Source organism: Mauremys reevesii, linkage group 3 (assembly GCF_016161935.1).
Source record: "Mauremys reevesii isolate NIE-2019 linkage group 3, ASM1616193v1, whole genome shotgun sequence".
In the NCBI taxonomy this organism is placed as follows: Eukaryota; Metazoa; Chordata; order Testudines; family Geoemydidae; genus Mauremys; species Mauremys reevesii.
In genome coordinates, this window is record NC_052625.1 from 36609736 (window position 1) to 36631228 (window position 21493).

The 21493-nt window shown below is 47.5% G+C and overlaps 1 protein-coding gene across 1 annotated transcript in view; it reads left to right on the forward strand.

The window, feature by feature from the left end:
• Positions 1-17101, forward strand: part of LOC120400284 (metastasis-associated protein MTA1-like) — a 53678-nt gene extending 36577 nt beyond the window's left edge. Inside the window, exon 5 of the transcript XR_005595679.1 lies at positions 16957-17101. The gene's annotated coding sequence lies outside the window, so the exon portion shown is untranslated. The remainder of the gene's footprint in view (positions 1-16956) is intronic.
• Positions 17102-21493: the final 4392 nt, after the last annotated feature.

Sequence of the window (21493 nt, forward strand, 5' to 3'; positions counted from 1 at the left end):
GGCGAAGGAGCAGGGGCGTGGCGTGCTCAGTGTGGGAGGAGGAGGAGGTGGAGCAGGGGTGAGGGGAGCTTGGCTGCCAGTGGATGCAGAGCACCCATTAATTTTTCCTTGTGGGTGCTCCAGCCCCGGAGCACCCATGGAGTCGACGCCTATGACCGCAGGTCAGGGCGAGCTCTGCACAGAGTTCCAGGAAGGGGGCTTTCTGCATCCAAAAGTTCTGTAGTCACTGCTCTTCATCCCACACCTGCATGACGATACGATCCAACCATTCAGTTCTTGTTTCCCAAGCCCCAAAGCGATGGTCTACCCTATGCAGCTGCTCTGTGAATGCCAAAAGCAATCTCAAGTTGCTCCTATCCATGTCACACAGAATTTTGGGTGCCTGTGAGTCTTCCTCCGTGAGGAACTTGACGATTAACTGCACTGCCATGCACTATGTCTAATGACAGTTAACAGACTGGAGAGCAGTGCGGGATCCATCCCTTCTCACAAAGATGCCGAGGTGCACAGCAGAGAATGGCCATTGCAAAAATGCTGTGAAAGAAAGCCGGAAGCCCATGGAGTACTGGGACACACAGCAATGCATCACGGGACATTTAGCCAGGTCTCAAGATGCACCGTGATCCACTCTGCCGTCCCAAAACACCTAGCGACAGAAGGTGTCAAGCTGGACTGTGGGGTAGGTACCCACAGTGCAATGCTCATACTGTTGACGGTGGTGTCCCCAATCTGCTGACAAAGGGAGCAAGTGTGAACATGAAATTCCAATTTTAATTATGTCGACTTTCGGGTGTCAACATAACTTTTGTTGACAAAAATTGGTAGTGTAGACATGGTCTTATTCTTACCTCTGTCTCTGTCTTGCTGGAAGGACATAGGCCAAGTCAGTTAAAATGAAAGCTGTTCGGGTCAGTTTGTTCTGTGTTTGTACATTGCCTAGCACAAGGGCTTCCTGGCCTATGACTGTGGCTCCTAGGTAATATGATAATTCAAATAATAATTAATAATATTAACCTCTCTCTAATTTTGTGATTTGTAGAATGCCCAGACTAGGATTACTATGAATTTATTAATATAATAATACAATATTTTTCTGGCCTTTCAAATGGAGACATTTTTGGAATTTAGAATATCAGACCAACCTATGGTAAAAGTCTCCTCTCTTGCCTGCAGTGTATTTTTATTCCGTATTCTGCAATGGAATTTAAATGCTGATTATGCAAGAGATCAGTGTGGTGGATAAGAGCTCCGGCATGCAGCTCAATAAGGAGAATTTTGCCCTTAATCTCCTTCTGGTAAATAATAAATAATTTTCATTCTCAATCTTTTCCAAATGACAAACAGCCTCTTATTCACAGTGCTTACATATGGCATTATATCAGACACAGAACACCGAGACACTCATCCAAAAATAGCCAGTCACAACATACATTCTTGCAAGAAAAGAATATGTATTATTAATGAAAAAAATGTTATGTATTTCCGTGAACCCCAGATAAGATTATAACCTATGACACTGTAAAATATACTGTCCAGACCAATAAAGCTCAGATAAAGCCAATTATCCTGAAGTAATCACACACAGCAAGAAAAAGAAACAAAAAAGAATTTGCTCGTAAAAATCTTACCCTGCAGTGGCCCCTCAAAAAACGTTTCTTGTATTGCACATAAGTCTCAATAACTAAAATCCTACCCAACATTATAATTGCGGAAGGTCAGGTAAATATTACTTCAGGTAGTGGTGGGTTTTGCTAGGGGAAAATATTGATAGGATCAAATGTCTTTTCCTACAGAGCTAAACGCTCAAGAAAAATGAAAAGCAGGATTTTATTCTATTTTTGTTGAAAACAGAAACTGAAGATAGCAATGGTGTTTTGAATCTACAATCTTCTTCAGAAATGATCTGTAAAGCAAAGGGCTAGGTTAAAATGGGTCAAACTTTAAGCACGTGTGTGATCCCACTTAAGTTAACGGGACTCCCCACGTGATTAAAATTATGCACTTGCTGAATCTGGGATTAAATGTATGAGTTGAGATTTTCAGTGCAGTAGAGTGAAAATCCTTAATGGAAAAGGTGTGTCTAAACCAGGCCCGCCAACAGCAAAAAGCCCTGGGACAGAACAGTCAATGGACCCCCGCTGGTGCCCAGCGAGCTGCCGGCTACACTGCTGGGAACGCTCTCCTGGCATGACCAAGGCTTCCACATGCCTGCCCGCTACCGGTACCATCCCACGTGAGGCTAGGAGCAAAGGCGCCAACTTCAAGATTTCCCAGGGGTGCTCGACACCCCCCTCCATCCGAGGCCCCTTCCCCCAATATCCCACGCCTACCCTACCTCTTCCCACCCCATTCCATCCCTTCCCCCGATGGCACTCCATATACAACTGGTGCCTCCCCATAGTTGGGGGGCATGATCTAAAGGGCAGCCTAGGGCCACCACTGCACTCTTTCCATCCCATGTTACTGGGGGGTGGGAGCTTTGTCCTCCTGCTGGGCCTGTTCCCGCTCCCCGCAGCATGTTCTGCTGCTCTCCCTGGTGGGCAGGAGCCCAGGTGGGGAGCAGGAGGGAGCCGCTTTTAACGCCAGCCCCTCCCGGTCGCTGCTCTGAAGCCCTGCCTGGCAGCTGACTGAGAGAGCCTGGCTGGGACGGAGGCAGCTTCCACTCCCCACCCAGCTCAGCTGCTGGGGACCTTGGCATCTGAGCCCTGGCAGGGAGCGGAAGTCACCTCCCCAGCCAGACTCTCTCAGGCAGCCGCTGCATAGGGCTACAGAGCAGTGTTCTCAGCGGCTGGAACTGCCCCTTCCACTCCCAGCATCTGGGCCATGCATCGTCCAGGCCCGCCCCCACCCTGCCACTTCCAGTCTCCTGCTCCTTCCCCCAGTGCTTCCAGCATGCCGCCAAACAGCTGACGGCGGTGGGTGGGAGGCACTGGGAGGGATGGGGGTGAGCTGATTGGCAGGGCCTGCCACTGGCGGTAGGTCCTGGTGGGAGAGGAGGGACCCGCTGGTGGGTGCTCAATACCCACTCAGCGCCTATGCCTCAGAGCTCTGTGGCCCGCCTGGGTGAATTAAAAGGGCCTGGGCTTCTGGACACCACTGCAGCTACTGTAGCAGCAGCGGCAGCCAGGGGTGCCGAGCCCTTTTAAATTGCCCTGGCCCTGGGCCATTGCCCGCTTTGTGCCCTCCTACCCCTCCCTCCCCTGCCCCCCCCCGGCCAGTGGGCTTGGTCTAAACCCATTGTCCTGGAAAATGTCAATCATGGTACCTGGTGCAGAATGGGAAACATCATCAAGTGATTAAAGCAGAAGGCCTAGGAATCAGAACTCCTGGGTTCTAGTTTCTGACTGATTAGTCTTACTGCACTCTCTTTTTACTTCTCTAAGATGGATGCAACAATCACTATCCCACAGGTATGTTGCAATGATGAAAGATGCTACAGTGTAATTGTGAATTAATGTGCTACAGTAGGAGTATTTCAGGATGAATAAAAAAACAACAACATTTTTTCCAATTTTAGCCAACTTATTGAGCGATCTTCCCCTCATTTTGTTGCCAGGCTCAGAAAAAATGTCCACTATCATGTTGATGCTGCTTTGGGTCTAGTTTTGAATCATGTTTTAGTTATCTTGGTCCAGAAGAACAGTTTTTCTGAAAAGTAAGTGGATGAACATGAAAAGTGATATTGGTAAAATGCAAAATTAGAATCTTTATATGTGAGGTGAACAATGGGAGAAATGAGATTCATCACCTGGCTGACACAGTATAAATTATTCAGTGTACAGAATCTATTTGGGGCCTTCTTGCAGTGCAAACCTGAATTGTATACAGATTTCCCAGCTCCCCAGGGTGGGTATATATTGGTAAATTCAAGGTAATCTTGTTTTGTAATCTTACTTTAGTAGAAAAAAAAATCTCAGAATAATATCTGGACTTATCCAAACTGAACAAAACGTTTGTCTTTTGAGGTTCACTTATTGTTAGTAACAAATGGAAATGTGTCTAATTAGCCACTAGGCTAGGATGGAACAAGAAGATTGGTTACTTAACTTACTTAACTTACAAAACTCAAGAACATGTTTTCAGTGTTCCAGATCCTGCCTGAAGAGGGGTATGCATCTGTAGAAAGTTAAGCTGCAGGAAATGATTAAGCATCAACAAATAACAGGAGGCCTGATTCTGCTCTCCCTTAGACACTGGTGTAAATTGAGAGTGGTTCCACAGAAGCCCATAGAATTTATTTAATAGGAGTAGGGAATCTGACCTTGTGCTTGTTAATAGATGGAGTGGGGAGCAGGAGTGAGAGTTAAACCTTTATATTAAAAAAAAAATCATGTTTTTAATGAATGTGTTCATGGCCTTTCATCAAACTGTTCAAATGAGAGCAAAAGCACAGTGCTTCCTACCACATATTTTCAATTGCCAGGGTTAAATGAGAGCGGCTTCTTTTCCTTCCCTGTTTAACAAGATTTATCATATTATCACATATTTAATTTTGTATCACTTTCTTTTAAGTTAATTTGTATACCCTGAACATTGCTGTAACTGACATTGCAGTCAGAGACAACCCCGATACTGAAATCTGTTAAGGAAGCCCAGTTAAATAATCAGACCACTTTCTGAACTACTGGCAAGCTCAGAGGAACATAGAAGCTACAGGTAAACAGAAATGCAAAACCGAGACATATGTTGTCAGGGTTCCTTCCCCACTCTGAACTTTAGGGTACAGATGTGGAGACCCACATGAAAGACCCCTAAGCTTATTTACCAGCTTAGGTTAACAGTAAGCTGCCACCACCAAGCATGTTCCAAATCTTAGGGGAGACCAACTTGGAACTCTGCCTTCCCCCAAATATTTCCCAAGTCCCTAATCCCCCCTTTCCTGGGCAGATTTGAGACTAATTCCTCCCCCGCAAATCTTTACCCCCTTTTCCTGGGTAGGCTTGAGAGTATACCCTCACCAATTAGTCCTGGTGAACACAGATCCAAAGCCCTTGGATCTTAAAACAATGAAAAATCCATCAGGTTCTTAAAATAAGAATTTTATTAAAAGAAAAGGTAAAGTTTATCTCTGTAAAATCAGAATGGAAATAACTTTACAGGGTAATCAGATTGAAAGAGCCCAGAGGAACCCCCTCTAGCCTTAGTTTCAAAGTTACAGCAAAACAGGGATAAACCTCCCTCTAGCAAAGGAACATTTACAAGTTGAGAAAACAAAGATAAAACTAACACGCCTTGCCTGGCTGTTACTTACAAGTTTGAAATGTGAGAGACTTGTGCAGAAAGACTTGGAGAACATAGATTGATGTCCGGTCCCTCTTAGTCCTAAGAGCGAATACCCACCAAAACAAAGACCACAAACAAAAGCCTTCCCCCCACCAAGATTTGAAAGTATCTTGTCCCCTTATTGGTCCTTTGGGTCAGGGGTCAGCCAGGTTACCTGAGCTTCTTAACCCTTTACAGGTAAAATGATTTTGGTGCCTCTGGTCAGGAGGGATTTTATAGTATTGTACACAGTAGGTTGTTACCCTTCCCTTTATAGTTATGACATATGTGAAAAGAGTAAATATTAGAACCAAAGAGAGTGAGCACTCAAGAGCTAAAGTAAAGGTCCAAAAATAAAGTCCCAAACCTCCTAGATTTATAATAATACGTTGCACTGCAGTAGTCCCTTCTGAGGAGCTCAAAGCACCTTAGTGAATTAAGCCATTTTCAGGGGAAATTTAAGCACAAAAGGTTAGGTGACTCGATCAAGGCGGTGCACAAAATCTGGGACAAAGCTGGAACTTTATTATTATTAATAGTATTGTTTATTATTTTTTATTACTTGTATTACAGTGGTGCCTAGAGGTGCCATTAGTCTGGGCACTGTACAAACGCACAATAAGAGTGCAGAGTGGCAGGGGAAACAGAAGAGCAGAAATGTGAATTGATTTGCTGCAGATCACAGAGCAGATCAGTGGCAGATCTGGGACTCAAACCCAGCTCTGTTGAGTGCTAGTCTGTGCTTTAAACACAGAACCAAGATCCTTCCTCTCCACAAAGAAAAGTTACAATGAAAATGTTACTTTGTCTTTAATATCTATAGCTGATTATCAAAATAAAACTCGCTGAGCAATGGGTAAACAGGTGTAATGATAATCTGCTTTCTGAAAATACAACATAAAGCTAGTAAGACATTCTGGTTGTATCATTTCCAAAGTGACAAGAATGACTGTTGACTGTTGTTCACAGAGAATAGTTTCTCTCCATAAATATTGATGTAAAATCTGAAAATAACTATGAGGGGAAGGAGAGGGGAGAAGCTTCTGTGGTATTGGAAAAGAGTCATCTCATACACTTAGAGCAAACTCTTAAAATATTTAAATGATGTTCAGGCCTTACAGCAGCACCTCCAGACATAGATGCTTGAATCTCATAAATTGCATCCCATTCAAAGTGTCATCTGTACCAGGCTGTCAGTGTAACCAAGAAGGCTCCATAACAACTGCTGTCTAATAGCCTGATACTTATCAACACCCCCCGCCCCTTGCTCTTAGTTAGAGCATTTCATAAAGCAGCTTATTTAAAAAAGACAGCATTTAAGGTTCTTCTTCGAGTGATTGCTCCTATGCATTCCAGTTAGGTGTGCACACTGCGCGTGCACGGCATCTCGGAACTTTTTTACCCTAGCAACACCGGCGGGCCGGCTGGCGCCCCCTGGAGTGGCGCCGCTATGGCGCGTGTTATATACCCCAGCTGGCCCGTCCGCTCCTCAGTTCCTTCTTACCGCCCGTGACGGCCAGTTGGAACTGTGGAGTGCTCTCTGTCCTCCACAACCCTAGCTCTCGCTTCTTGTTTGTACATAGTTAGTTTAGTGATTAGTTTTTACAGTTTGTTAGTTAGATAGTTAGTGTTTAGATAAGGTAAAAGGGGGGGTTTCCCCCTTTGCCTCCCCCGGTGCGGGCTCATGCCCAAAGCACCGGGCTTTAAGCCCTGCGCAGCGTGCCAGAGGCCTATGCATGTCGGAGACCCGCACGACGCCTGCCTCTGTTGCCTGGGCGAAGGACATAGAACAGATAAAGGTTCGCTCTGTTCCACCTTCAAACCGCGGACTTGAAAGGAGCGGGATATCCGCTTAAAGCAGCTCCTGATGGAAGCGTTGCTCCAGCCCCCGGCACCGTCCGCGCCGGCACCGTGAGCTTCCTCGGTGCAGAGCGCACCAGCGGCACCGAGCCGCTCAGGCTCCGCGGCACCACAGCCTCAGAAAGCGGCTACGAAGTCCCGGCACCGCTCGCTGTCGCCTTCAAAGAGACATAAGCTGGCGAAGGCACTCGCTCAGGCCCGCGCTGAGGACTCGGCGAAAACGGTCTCTCCACCTGCGGTCCCTGCGGTGCCCGTGCACAAGTCGTGCACCGGACCTTTGACTCCGGCGCCGCAAGGCCCGTCGAGTGGGGCGCCGCCACGCTCCCCAGTACCGACCGTGGTTGAGCCCCGGCTGCCGTCCACGCCGGAGACATTCTCTTCGGCGCGGGAGCTGATTCAGCTCATAGAGGCACCGAGCCTCCGGCCCCCGGCACCGCCGGTGCGGGCTGTCGTGTCGGTGGGAAAGCCGGCCAGAATGACCTGGCCACCGTCTCTGGACAAGCGACATAGACGGCACACCCGTTCCCGTTCCCGTTCCCAGTCCTTTGGCAGATCTCCGTCCTGTCGCTCGCGATCTCGGCACCGCTCGCCATCACGGTACCGATCGCCGTCGAGACGTCGGTCGCAGTCCCGGTACCGCTCGTCATCGCGGTACCGGTCGTACTCCCGGCGCTGCACGAGGTCCAGGTCGCCATCTCGTCGGCACCGGCGGAGGTCTCCATCCCGGCACCGTTCCCGGCACCGCAGGTCTCAATCCAGGTCCAGCTCCCGGCACCGGTCAAGCTCCCGGCACCGGTCGAGCTCCCGGCACCGTGACGGACGTTGCTCCCGGTCGCCATCCCGGTACCGAGCGGACTAGCATCGCTCTTCGCTGCCATCCAGGGACGGACTGCTTCACTCCGCAGCGCACTCCGTCAGCGCCTCGGCACCTCCATGGCCATCCCGCCCCGCGTCGGTCGCTTCCGGGACGGAGGGCTACGGACACCTGCCGCCCACCCCGCAGGGCCATCCTCAAGGGGCACAGCCGTGGGGCTTCTGGGTTCCCTGGGCCCAGTATGAGGCTCAGGGGGTGCCCTTCCCCCCGAGACCCCTGGCGTCCGAGCGCAGGGTACCAGAGGCGACACTCAGCCGACCGGCCCCTTCGCCGCCAGCCGCGGGTTCCATACCGCCTGAACGCCAGGGGCACGCGCAGCCCGACCCCCCCGACGAGCAGGCAGCGGATCCATCTTCGGAGGCGGTCATCCAGGGCTTGTCCTCCTCGTCCTCGCCTGACGAAGCGGTGGCCGGAGCGTCGACGAAGGAGCCTCCGCCCATAGACTTAAAGGCGCACCAGGACCTCCTTCGCCGCGTGGCGACGGCTATGGCTCTGCCGATAGCGGAGGTCCAGGAGGACGAGGACCCCATCACAAATGTAGTTGGGGCAGAGGTTCCAGTGCGCGTCGCACTGCCTTTCGTGCGGACAGTTCAAAAGAATGCCACCACACTCTGGCAGACGCCTGCGTCCGTCCCTCCTACGGCCCGTGGGGTTGAACGCAAATACTCTGTCCCTCCCACGGGCTATGAGTATCTATATACTCACCCGACCCCGGACTCGTTGGTAGTCCAATCGGTCAACGATAGGGAGAGGCATGGCCAACCGGCCCCTGCACCCAAATCGAAGGACGTGCGGCGTATGGACCTGCTAGGCCGTAAGGTCTATTCCGCTGGCGGTCTGCAAATGCGTATCGCCAATCAGATGGTCCTCCTCGCCAGGTACGTCTTCGATATCATGACGTCCCTGGCGAAGTTCACGGAGCTCCTGCCTTCAGCCTCCCGCCAAGAGTTCGCGGCGATGTTGGAAGAGGGAAGGAGATCATCTAGGTCCTCCATCACGGCCGCCCTCGACGCTGCGGACTCAGGAGCTCGGACCTTAGCCTCCGGCGTGACGATGCGGCGCATCGCCTGGCTGCAGTCCTCCACCCTGCCGCCGGAGGTCCAATACACGCTTCAGGACCTGCCCTTTGACACAAAGGGTCTTTTTTCCGAAAAGACGGATTCTCGAATCCAGACTCTGAAGGACGGCCGTATTGCAATCCGTACTCTCGGCATGCACACGCCGGCGACGCAGCGCAGGTCCTTCCGTCAGCAGCCCTTCTGACCCATCTATCAGTCACGATATCGGCCATACAATAGCCGGCGACTGGCCCAAAATCGCCGTCGTCCTTCAGGCAACCGCTGTAACCAGGGCCAGGCCACTTCCAAGGCCCCTCAGGGGGCCAAGCAGGCCTTTTGATGGGACGCTCGAGGACGGCCCATCACTCTCCCTACCGGATCCTTCCCCGTTATTTTACAACCGCCTTTCCCATTTCTTTTCGGTGTGGTCCCAATTAACATCAGACAACTGGGTGCTTCAAACGGTCCAGTCGGGATACCGCCTGCAATTTGTTTCGCCCCACCTTCCCACCCACCCTCCCTGTCCCTCTTCAGGGACCCCTCTCACGAGCATGTCCTCTTACAAGAGGTTCAGAGGTTGAGCGTGGGTGCCATAGAAGCAGTGCCTCAGGACAGGCGGGGCAGGGGATTCTACTCCCGTTATTTTCTCATCCCCAAAGCGAAAGGGGGGCTACGTCCTATCCTGGACCTCCGCGAGCTGAACAAGTACCTGCCCAAGCCCAAGTTTCGCATGGTCACCTTGGGGACCATCATTCCCTCTCTGGATCTGGGAGATTGGTTTGCCGCCCTCGACATGAAGGACGCCTACTTCCATGTCCCAATCTATCCTCCCCATCGTCGTTACCTCCGGTTTGTGGTCAACAACACCCACTACCAGTTCGCCGTGTTGCCGTTCGGACTCTCCACCGCCCCGAGGGTATTTACCAAATGCATGGCGGTAGTTGCCGCAGCCCTCCGACGTCGTCAGATACACGTCTATCCGTATCTCGACGACTGGCTGGTTCGAGGTCAGTCCCGACAACTCGTGATGGACCAGATGACAGAAATCCTGTTTCTCTTTCAGCGACTCGGTCTTCTCATCAACGCCGAGAAGTCCACGTTGATTCCGGCACAGCGAGTGGAGTTCATCGGAGCGGTCCTTGACTCCACGGTGGCCAGGGCCTGTCTCCCTCGCGCTCGACACCAGACGATGGTCTCCATCATCCGGGACCTCGTCACCTTCCCGACCACGACGGTGCGCTCCTGCCTCCGCCTCTTGGGCCACATGACTTTGTGCACGTATGTCACCGCGTACGCGCGGCTCCACCTCCGCCCGTTCCAGTCTTGGCTCGCATTGGTGTACCGGCCTCATCGAGACCCCATCGACATGGTGGTCATGGTCACCAGGACGACCCTCGAGTCCCTCCGCTGGTGGCTCGACCCGGAGGTCGTGTGTGCAGGAGTCCCGTTCCACCCTCCTCGCCCATCCGCCACTCTGACCACGGATGCCTCAGCGCTTGGTTGGGGAGCTCACCTGGGCGATCTTCATACCCAAGGTCTGTGGTCGCCCCAGGAGCTCGCCCTGCACATCAATGTCCGCGAGCTGCGAGCGATCCATCTGGCCTGTCGCACCTTCTGCACCCGCCTGCAAGGCCGCTGTGTAACAGTGTTCACGGACAATAAAACAGCAATGTTCTACGTGAACAAGCAGGGCGGAGCCCGATCCTCCCTCCTCTGCAAGGAGGCGATGCTCCTGTGGGACTTCTGTGTGACCCACTCCATTCACCTGGAAGCGTCCTTTCTTCCGGGAGTGCAGAACACGCTGGCCGACCATCTCAGCAGGTCGTTCCTCTCCCACGAGTGGTCCCTCCGTCCAGATGTCGTCCACACAATCTTCCGGAGGTGGGGGTTTCCCCAAGTAGACCTATTCGCTTCCAGGGAGAACAGGAAGTGCCACCTGTTTTGCTCATACCAGGGTCGCTCGCCAGGCTCCCTGTCGGACGCCTTCCTTTACCCCTGGATGGATCGCCTCCTCTACGCCTTCCCTCCGTTCCCGCTTGTGCACCGAGTGCTCCTGAAGCTTCGGAGGGACAGAGCCCATGTCATACTCGTAGCGCCGGCCTGGCCAAGGCAGCACTGGTACACCCTGCTGCTCGAGCTCTCCGTTCGGGAACCCATCCCCCTTCCGTTGTGGCCGGACCTCATCACGCAGGACTTCGGCAGACTCCACCATCCGAACCTGCAGTCCCTCCATCTCACAGCTTGGTACCTGAGTGGTTGACCCACGCGGAGAGGGGCTGTTCTGCAGCAGTTCAGCAGGTCCTGCTTGAGAGCAGGAAGCCTTCCACTCGCTCCACTTACCTAGCGAAATGGAAGAGATTCGCTCTCTGGTGTGATCAACGAGGTCTCAATCCGTTCGTAATCCTGGTCCCTACCATCCTGGACTACCTCTGGTACCTTAAGGAGCAAGGTCTTGCGGTCTCCTCCTTGAGAGTTCACCTGGCGGCGGTGTCCGCCTTTCGTCCATCCGTGGAAGGTCGGTCCATCTTCTCGAACCAGATGGTTTCCCGCTTCCTCAAAGGCCTGGACCGCTTGTACCCGCCGGTGCGGCGTCCTACCCCGACATGGGATTTGAACCTCGTGCTGGCCAAGCTGATGGGTCCTCCGTTCGAGCCCTTGGCCACGTGCTCCCTGCTCTACCTCTCCTGGAAGACGGCCTTCCTTGTCGCCATCACATCAGCGAGACGAGTTTCGGAGCTCCGCGCTCTGACGGTCAGCCCGCCATACACCGTCTTCCATGGGGACAAGGTGCAGCTTTGTCCTCATCCGGCCTTCCTCCCGAAGGTAGTGTCAGCATTCCACCTCAACCAGGAGATCTTCCTCCCGGTGTTCTTCCTGAAGCCGCATGCCTCGCCTCGGGAGCAACAGCTGCATACCCTCGACGTCCGCAGGGCGCTCGCTTTCTACATCGAGCGGACTAAGCCCTTCCGGCGTTTGCCCCAGCTGTTCATAGCGGTTGCTGACCACATGAAAGGCGAGCCAATATCCTCCCAGCGGATTTCCTCCTGGGTCACTGCGTGTATCCGGACTTGCTATGAGCTTGCTCGCGTGCCGCCATGCCGCCTCACTGCACACTCGACGAGGGCGCACGCCTCATCTGCCGCCTTCCTGGCCAATGTTCCAATCCAGGACATCTGTCGAGCGGCCACCTGGTCTTCACCTTCGCCTCCCACTACGCGTTGGTGCAACAGTCTCGAGACGACGCAGCCTTCGGCTCCGCGGTATTACACTCCGCCACGTCTCACTCCAACCCCACCGCCTAGGTAAGGCTTGGGATTCACCTAAGTGGAATGCATAGGAGCAATCACTCGAAGAAGAAAAGACGGTTACTCACCGTAGTAACTGTTGTTCTTCGAGATGTGTTGCTCCTATCCATTCCAGACCCACCCTCCTTCCCCACTGTCGGAGTAGCCGGCAAGAAGGAACTGAGGAGCGGACGGGCCGGCTGGGGTATATAACACGCGCCATAGCGGCGCCACTCCAGGGGGCGCCAGCCGGCCCGCCGGTGTTGCTAGGGTAAAAAAGTTCCGAGATGCCGTGCACGCGCGGCGTGCACACCTAACTGGAATGGATAGGAGCAACACATCTCGAAGAACAACAGTTACTACGGTGAGTAACCGTCTTTTTATCACAGTCTTGCCACCCTTTGTGCCTTCTGAGCAATTTCCTCTCAGTTACTCTCAGTTTTTGAGTTATGTGCAAAACTGAAAATACTTACTGTAATGTAATAACTAAATGACACACACCAGGCCAAACAGATTTTAAAGAAGTAAAATGTAGCATTCACTTGCTTGCTTTCCAGATGAGAGGTGCGTATGTAATGTGGGTCCGTCAATATCTCTATGGTATGCAGAGACTGAGGCTATGTCTACACTACGCACCTTTTAGCAACACAGCTGTGCCGTGAACCCCTGATCCCTGGCTGCAGCCCTCAGCCCCACACCCCAACCCTCTGCCCTAGCCCTGAGCCTCTCCCACACCCCAAACCCCTCATCCCCAGCCCCAGCCAGAGCCCTCATCCCCTTGCACCCCACCGCACATCGTGCAATATAGGAAAACTGTTAAACACTTACTGTTTCCAGTCCATTTTTACATTATTTTAAAAAATATATATCAGCTTACAAGGCAGGTGTGTGTGGGGTGGCAGGACTTGGACCTGTTCTGGGCACCACCAAAATTTATACAAACCTGCCGCCCCTGCTTAAAGATCCCTCCTAGAACGTTCTGAGGTCTGGAGCACTTGTACCGTCATGAATCCTTTTTATTAGAAAAGTTATTCTTTTAGGTTAACAGCTGGGAATGGTAAACGATTTTGGAATGAAAGTAACTTGCCTTTATCCTCATGTTTTGAGTGGGTCAGTGCGTTGGGTGTGTATCATAGACATGCATTTTTATGGACATGATGTTTGTTTATGTTTTGTTTTGTTTTGTACAATACATATAACAATCTACCCGGGTGGGTGCTCATAGTGAGACATTAAGGGTGAAATCCTGACTCTACTGAAGTCAATGGCCAAACTCCAATTGACTCCAGTGGGGCCAGGATTTCATCCAAAACAAAGAGCACAAACAAAAGCCTTCCTCCCCTCCCAAGATTTGCAAATATCTTGTCCCCTTATTGGTCCTTTGGGTCAGGCGTCAGCCAGATTACCTGAGCTTCTTAACCCTTTACAGGTAAAAGGATTTTGGTATAAAAAAATCAAAGGGAAAGGCAGAGGAATGGCAATCACTCTTTCATAACAACTGTAAAGGATGTTATCACCATTAAAGATATTAAATCCATTCATCCACCACAACTACCACCAGCCAATAAAAACCTTACATTTCTTTAAAAAAAAAATTGACATGGGCACATGAAATTGAACTTCAAAGGTGACTCTTCCCTTACTTCACTCCATTGCGTGTGTGTTTGTGTGTAGGGAAAAGTTGAACTGTGAGCGGAAGACGGCCTGTCGGCCTTTTCTCTGAATTTTGTATCTTATGTCAGCTAGTGCCACAACCTTAATGTTGTTGTTAACGTGTTGTTTATAAATGCAGGAGGGTTATAAAGTGTGATGGGTGAATCTCAAAAGATTTTGGCTGTATTTAGATTTCAAACTCCTCAGAGCTTTTGGCCATCAGTAAAATGATCCTCCAAAGGTTCATGTGCTTAGTCAAACTTATTGTGGTTCCTATTCGTCTCATCTTTTTTAAGGAAACACCACCCCTAAATAATAATTAAAAATAGCTCTGAATGGGTTTACACAACCCTAGTTAAGTAGAAGTACTGGGCCAGCTCCACAGCTCGTGTCATGTGGCATAATTCTGGTGATAACATTAACTTCAATGGAGCTATGCTGATTTACACTAAGTATCTGGCCCACTATTCTGACGTCTTGCTTGACAATGAGGCTAAAACATGTATCCTCTTGGTTCCGCTTTTCCTTACACCAATTTCACATTGGAGTAAGTGAGATCAGAATCAGGCCTTTTGACTCTCTTATTTTTTTCATTGACTAATGATATCAGAACAGTGTATTGTTTTAATTTAATTCCATTTTATGTCAGTTGTAACTCTATAACACTGGAGCATATTCGTTGATCTGCTTATTGAATCCGGTGAATTGTTGTGCTTGTGAATGAAATACAAAACATAGGATTAGAATTAAGCTCCTTACTCTATTCTATTACTGAAGGCTGTGTTGGCTTTTAATCGAGTTTTACAAGAGTGAATTTCATGATGTATTGTCTGCTGGGATCTTTTGGACAGGCTGTAAGGTTGCCATATTAAAATTTCAAATTGGCAAATTATAATCTGATTTCTAAATATTTGAGACAGAGCCAGTGGTATCTAGTTGAGCTCTAACAGTATTAGTCCTTTATGTTCAAGGTTTGAAAACAAAATAGAGGACCAATCCTGCAAGCACCTAGGGGGAATGATCCTTATTTAAGTCAATGTGACTTCTGTTGTGAGCAACAATTTATCCCCGCAGTAAGGGATTATAAATTCAGGGATTATATTTATGCTAGGAGTGGACACTTTTTAAGGGAAACAATTTACATTTCTAGGCCTTTCTATTCAGTATTCGCTTCCTTCCCAGTCAATCAGAAATATCTTCAGGCTTAAAATCACATGGCCTTGTCATATGATAGCTCTTTATTAACTCTATGAAGCTCATATATTTCCAGGATGGTGCTAAAATAGCAGGATTAATTTTTCTGCCTGTGTTTTTCCTGCTCTTTGAGCTATACAGATGTTTTGCCTAATACTGAATAATGCTGGATCCTAACCTGCTATATTCTAGGGCATGAGAGTGGAAACCATGGCCGTGTATTGTGGCTTATACTGTTTTGATGTAGGTCTGATAACTAAATGTCTGTGTGTACACATTAAATAAAAGAGTCAAATAGTTTTACCTATAAGACACCCCCTCATGTCTAAGCCATACTGCATATAATACTCTGGTGCCTCCTCTTTATTGTTGCCTGCTTGTTTTATCTTGGTCAAGATGTTCTGCTTTATAAATGGACATGGCCAAGGCCCCATGTACTCTGCAGCAAATTCTGCAGCAGCTTCAGATAAATCTGTAAAAATGGACAGTTTTATTGATTTCAATATGAAAATGAATAAAGTCAGTACAATAGCTCCTGTTACTTATTTTGATATTTAATTCAATTTTTTTTATGTTGGACCCACATTTTCAGTATGCCACAGATTGTCATATTTAGGTTTCAGAGTTAACAGTCCACTAAGATGAATGTGAACAATTCACTCCTTTAAGCAATTATTTCAGGCTCTCTGCAGACTCAAGCAGACATCACTGTATTATTTTATACTCCCCTTTTCAAGTTTTCTTTGCAACCATGAGGGTAGAAATATAGGGGGAGGTTCTCAACTGCTATAAACAGGTAAGCTCCATTGAAATCAGCATTTCCAAAAGTTCCATTTACATCAGCCCAAATCTGGGCCATATTAAAAAATAATGAAAGCTGAAATCCTGGAGTACAATTCTTCAGTAAAGAGTGAATTCCCCGGCAAATTCAGCTGTCGTGGAAACCTGGAATATTCAGGACCTTGTATGTAGTATTATCACAATGATGTATACTTTAAAGAATATTAGCCGTTCCTTACCTGAGCGCATTCTAATAAGTCATCTCTTCATTTAGTGTTATCCCACTTGTTGTTATACATAGCTTCACTGTTATTGATTTATAGCAATACAGTGGCAATCAAAGCAATAGGAACGTTGGAAATCAGCATTTTATCTTCAGAGTGAATATTCGTGCATTGCAAGGTTTTTGAGATTCCAGTAAAAACCACAAGGCCATCTTTAGTGAATGTGTTCGATTTATAATCTGCAAATATGAAGTGAATTTAGTGCTTGTGAAAGGTGCCAGAGTCACAACTCTAGAGATGGAAATCCTCGGTATCTACCGAATAGATACCATGCAAATAATGCCAGTGGAGATTGCTGCAAGCCCACCCCTCCTGCATGCCCCATCATTTTTGGGAGGTTGTGGCAGTGCTCATTCTAAGCCCATTCAAACCTGTGCTGAAATCACAAACAAGAATGCCTGAGTGCCAATTCTGGCACAAGGTGTTAGGGGTTTTTTTTGTTTTTTTTTTTTAAGTAAACACTTGACTGATACCATCAACTTACTTTTCTTTGGTCACTTAAAAGTTATTGGTTGGCAGTAGCTCTGAGTTACAATGGACTGGATTCATTCAGGTTACCTGGAAGTCTCCATATCCCAAAACCAGCATGTCCCCTCTGATAGGGTTTAAGTAATGGAACATTTGGTTTTTATTTTTGATAGTGGGCAGCTGAGCAGAGTTTAGGGCAGAGATTTACTCCTCTCTCTCTCTTTCTTCCTTCCATGCAGAAAATTTCGTAAGCAATTCACCCGGTCACAGTTAAAAAGAGCTTCCAGAACACCTTGTGCTCCAATCACTGTGACGACAAAGTCCCTTGTGAACCACAGGCTAGTCTGGACGGAACCAGCAACCACCATGCACTGAAGATACAGCAGCAACACAATAACATCAGATTCATAGTTTTTACTTTGCAAATGCAGATGTAAAAGATATTCTGAGTCTCAAAGTATATAAAAAACAAATACTGCGAGGACAGATTGCAGCTGGCTCCTGTGTTCTGAACATGACACAACTGCAGCCCTTGCATTCTCCTTGTGTGCAAGGACTGTTCCTGGCTACCGGTGCTAGCCTGTGTCATTAGGGGCATGCAGATAGTCCCACTCTTCTCTCCACACCAGTCATCAGAGATGGCTGATCACTGAGCGGGAATACACTGTACCTGGTAAGGGGTGTGGCTGCAGCATGCTTCCCCTGTACTTGCCTATGCCTTCTGGAGCTCCTGGTGGGGGACTGGTGCAGAACTACACCACCTGGACCATTGTTTTTAAAGCACCATTTAGCTAACAGGGCCACGTTTTCAAAATCGGCCATTGATTTTGGGTGCCTGGATTTTCAATGTTCAACTTGAGGCATCTTGAGTCTGATTTTCAGAAGTGTTGAGTATCCATAACTCCAATTGAGGGCAAATAAAGGGGATGTGGGTGTTCAGCACTTCTGAAACTTAGGTCAAAGGTCTCTAAAATGGGGCACTCACTTTTCAAAATGTTGGCTGAGTAAGCTTTGGTGTGATCCAGCAAACTATTCATGTGAGTGGATCTCCACTAGACTAGTTGCATGTGTAGGGGCTACTCCCATTATTTATTTATTATTTCAATTTATAATGACATAAAAGCACCTCTCTGGGTGCCTTTGATATAATTCAAAATAACAATTCAGCAACAAAAAACCTGCAACAAATCCCTATCGAAACTCCACCCCAACACAAACAAATTGGAGGGATTTTCCCCATCAAAACTCCTTCTCCAATAAACAAATACCACCTTAATCAGATGTCTGGGCAAAAAGATAGATTTCAGAGCATGCTCTGAAATTCACAGGTCCCAGGCTGTTCTGGGTGAAAGGTGGAAGCTTGTTCCACAGCTGAGGGGTTGTCCTGGAGAATGCTGTATCTTTAGCGCCAGCTTTGAGGGGACTTCAACTCGACTATCTCTGCAGTTGGGAACGGCTGCTGGATGGCATAGGGAGAGAGGTAGGTCTCATCTGAATCAGAAAGGGAAGATGTGATACTAGCCAATAACTAACCAGACTGGCAGCATCAAGTGTTGGTTTCATGAACCAAGGGCACCCAGATGCTTCCTTAAGAAAAGTAGGTACTCAGACCTCCCAAAGGGAGATGATGACAATCTACACCAGTGCTGGACTTAGTACTTCACCATCGACCTTAGCAGACAGGAAATTAGACAGCTCAAATCAAATGTGTTGTGTTCACAAAATCTGTTATTTCCTCACAACAGGAGGGATTTTCTCAGTAGGTACTGGAAGGAGACAGCCTGTTCTCATTAGCAAGAATTGCAGGAGCCAGCCTTTATAACCAGCAGACGTGGAAACACCTTCTGTGTGTAATGAATTCCTTCCCCCTCAAAGTTACAACCGTCATTATTTAGCAAAGTACATGATTGAAACTATGAAAAACTTGCACAGGAAAAAGCTTTGTCTCCCACAAACATCCTTGAAATCATATGCAGCAAATTCATTTTCAAAGTGTCGTGTAAATGTGTGGTTGTGGGCTTTGTGTCTGGTTTCCCTGCCTTACTGAGTTTGAACTAGAAATTTTCTTTTACAGTTTCAGGGCAGTACAGTGTCCAATGATTATTTTCTAAAATCCTGTGTATTCCATGTGTTCTCTTCTGCTTTTGGAGTAAATATTTGTATACTTGTAATAGCCTGGGGTGAAGTTGATGGTTTTTCTCTCTTCCTCTGAGAGAAAACTCTTAACATTGGTTATTGTTATGTAACCAACTGCCTGATTCAGTCAAACTTTCGTTTCAAGAAATCTGAGGCAATATGTTTACTCCTTAAACACTGCCAAACACAAAGTATATGTTGATAAATGTGCTTGGAGAGTTATTTTAAAATGTGCTTTAAGAAGCAGATCTTCTCCAAAGCATATAGCTCAGTTAGTCTGGGAGTCATGGAACTCCATAGGAGGTCATATCCTGCCCCTACACTTTGCTGAGCAGTCGTGGAACCATTTCCCAGGCTAGAATAGACTTCACAGCTCTAATGTCTAGAGAACCTGTTCATTACACTTATCCCAGCCAGTCTCACCCGCAAGGTCCGTTATTTGCATCCCCAGAGAATCTAGGCTCTCCATACTTTGTGTACATCCTTTGTCCCGCCTTCTTGAATCTTACCACTCCCAGAGGGAAGTCTGCAGCCACACAAATGAGACTGGATTTGCCTATCAATTTTAAGCTTAATAAGAAATGAGGGAGGAAGAGAAATTGAAAGATATTTGATTATGCTTGCTCTGTAAAGGGTTATGCTTCAGCAGGAAATTGTGGCATATCCATCATGATACCATGCAGCGGTGTATTTCCTGTTGACTCACATACTTTCTCACACTCTGAGACAGGAACCAGTTGCAGAGGCTGAGAAAGCGACTGCAGCCAGGCTAGGTTACAGCAGCATCAGTACTCTGTTTACATTAACGGTTATTTCTTGTTGTTAGTTAAATAAAGCAGTTATCCTCAAGCCTGTCTCCATTCTCTCTTACAGTGATTCAGTAGTTACAGTGTTGTAAAACCACACAAAGTTGAATGTACTCTTTTTGGTCTGGAGAACTTACAAAAACTAGGATGTTCACATTGCTATTTCAGCTGCATAACTGCTTCCTTTTCCCCATAATATAGTGGGCGCTATTTTCAGAATATTTAAAAAAGCCACTGTCCAGTGCAAGGTGGAACAGATTGTTTAGCATAAGTAGTTAGCAGCTATTGTAAGGGACCATTCAAGGTAGAGTGGCCCATTAACACCTCTGCAGTTATAGGACAAAAGGAGGGGGTTAATGGGCTACAGATTGTTGTAATAAGCCATAAATGAACTGTTCAGCAAAACAATAATAGCCACTGATGCAGAACAAGTACACAGGCTCAAGCTAAAGGAACCCAGGAAGCATGAGAGAGCTGGAGTAACTGAGAATGCAGACATCAGGCTCTAGTGTATACACTGTGGAAAGCAGCATGAAAAAAAAATGCTCAGCCCATGGTCAATGATGTATGACCCAGTGCTGCAGCCACCGCAGAAATAAAAAATAGCAGTACATGCAGTGATTGAGGGGATGCAGAGACTTCCAGTGAACAGGAGGAGATCCTCAGCAGATCCAGAGACTCTCACTGTACATGATCTGCAGAAGGCTGCCAACCATTCAACTGACATATTTGCAACTATGGCATTATATCAACAACTACTTTGATTCCATCTGGACTGTGGAGCCAGCTACCATGTAATTCCAGCAACACTGATAAACAGCAATATTGGATTGTAAAATTTGCTCACGTGTTGTCCAATAAAACCATTCTGAGGCTTGGGAGTAAATTCAGGCAAGAATTCAGACAAGAAACCCACAAATCAAGAGATGTTAACACCTGGATCTTATAGTAGTTGACACAGGAATACCACCCACTGCAGGCAGCAGGGCGATGCAAGCCACAGATTTGATCACCGTACAACACTACAATATCCTCAACATGAAGCAGGAAGAACAGTTACTGTGAGCCCTGTCTAGAATTCTAACTGAATATGAGAGCATATTTCAAGGAAATGGACACCCCGAGGGTGAGTTGAAATTAGAAATAGATCCCCATATGCAACCCATCAGACTGCCAAAATGCAGAATTCCATTAGCCCTGATGGAATAACTGGAGAAGGAACTGGCAAGCCTGCAAAGAAGACAAAACTAGCACAGGGTAGATCAGCAACCTAGTAGTGGTACATGAAACAAAAAGTAAACATTGTCCTGCAATATTTGCAACCCAATATTTCAGTATGGTATGAGTACTAAAGAACTAGAGAGTGAAACTGACTAGTCAAGTGAAGTTGACTTTTCGTCCAAGCTGAGTGGCACGCAAAGAGTGATCAAGCAGCATAAGTAGTGAAATGTGAAATTAAACTTTTAAAATTCTTTCACTTTTTATTCATCTAAGATGAGTAAATACATTTTTTTACAAATATGATTTTTAACCTGACAGTTTCTCTCTAATTATTAGTAAGGCTTAAATATTATGTAATATATGCATAGTATTATCTGATGTAGTCAAAAGATAAAATATCATAATATTGTACAGAGAGAACAATTAAAATCATGCAGAGAATTTGTTAGTGTAGTGCAAGATACAGTACAGTGGAAATTGTGTTTATGTACTTATACATCCCTCGGCATTTCTGTTGTAATGAAAAATTTTGAGTCTGCTGGAGATTTCAGCAAAATAATCTTTTCATTTTCTTTTGAAGGTTCTTTATATAAAACAATGTCTTAAGAAACCA